Raw genomic sequence first — 1059 nt, 5'->3', positions numbered from 1 at the left:
CTTTCAAAAGAAGTCACGAAGGCCATTTGAATGACGTTATATTCAGAACTTATTGTATTGATTTAAACCACATTAATTAAAAAAATTGAATTCCCTTAACAATTAGTGCGTTCTTATTTTAAATCATATCACTCTTATTGGAAACCCCTATTATATTTTCCTGAAATTTTGATCCAGCAAATAGTAGTATAGTAAGTAGCGTATTTGTCACCATTTTTTATCTTAGTGCATTCTTCTTGAAGTCGGTTGAGTAAATTCTTCTGGTTGCATTGAATTTTCACACGAACTGCTTGGATATATTTGTCACGTAGTGTTCAAAGGAATAAGATTTTTGATACATTTTTACATTTTTAAGTTATCGTGTATATTTTTTATGTAAACTTTATTTTTTGGAGAACCAACATTTTAACAAAAAACCTGCAGATCGAGTACAGAATCAAGGGAATCCAAAATGTTTCAAAATTAATCTGTGACAAGTACTAAAAATTCATAAAAATTACAAACAATCGCGTTTTTTCTAACTTACAGGTGATAGAGACGCGTAAAGCAATTAAGTGTATATATTTGATTTATAYGCTATCATGAGAGGTGGAGGAGTAATAATAAAAAATTTAGTTTTTCAATTTCTATTCTAAATATGTAGGGTCTGAAATGGAACCCTCAGAGTTATCAATTCATTACTAGTTTTTATGAAGTTTTGATAACATTTTTGAGTTCCATGGGGAAACTAGAAGTGTGTCATAATAATAATTTATATAACTATATACGTAACTATATTATTAAGTTGCCATTAATTTAATTACACTTGGCATACTGTGGTCGCTCTAAGCCTTGTTAGATAGGTTCTCACTGAATTGCTTTGAAAAAAAAACCTTATTGGGAGCCTTTTATATTGCAGAAAGGCAATACCTTTTTTTCTGCTTAAAGGAATTTTCCCAGCTGTGTACTTTCCGCTTAAAATATATATTTTTCATAATAAATTATATTTTTTAAATTAAATGTTTGTGCAGAAGTTGAATTAAGTGTTCTTTTTTTTGTGTTTGGTTTTTTATTTTTCTG

The 1059-nt window shown here is 28.5% G+C and overlaps 1 protein-coding gene across 1 annotated transcript in view; it reads right to left on the bottom strand.

Moving 5' to 3' along the window:
- Nucleotides 1-1059, bottom strand: part of LOC108968611 (sensory neuron membrane protein 1-like) — a 6444-nt gene that overhangs the window by 4925 nt on the left and 460 nt on the right. The gene's annotated exons all lie outside the window — the stretch shown is intronic.

Source organism: Bactrocera latifrons, unplaced genomic scaffold, assembly GCF_001853355.1.
Source record: "Bactrocera latifrons isolate USDA-ARS-PBARC rearing strain unplaced genomic scaffold, ASM185335v1 scaffold_221, whole genome shotgun sequence".
Lineage (NCBI taxonomy): Eukaryota > Metazoa > Arthropoda > Insecta > Diptera > Tephritidae > Bactrocera > Bactrocera latifrons.
The sequence above is the reverse complement of the archived record's forward strand: the minus strand, read 5'-3'. Positions and strand labels throughout refer to the sequence as shown.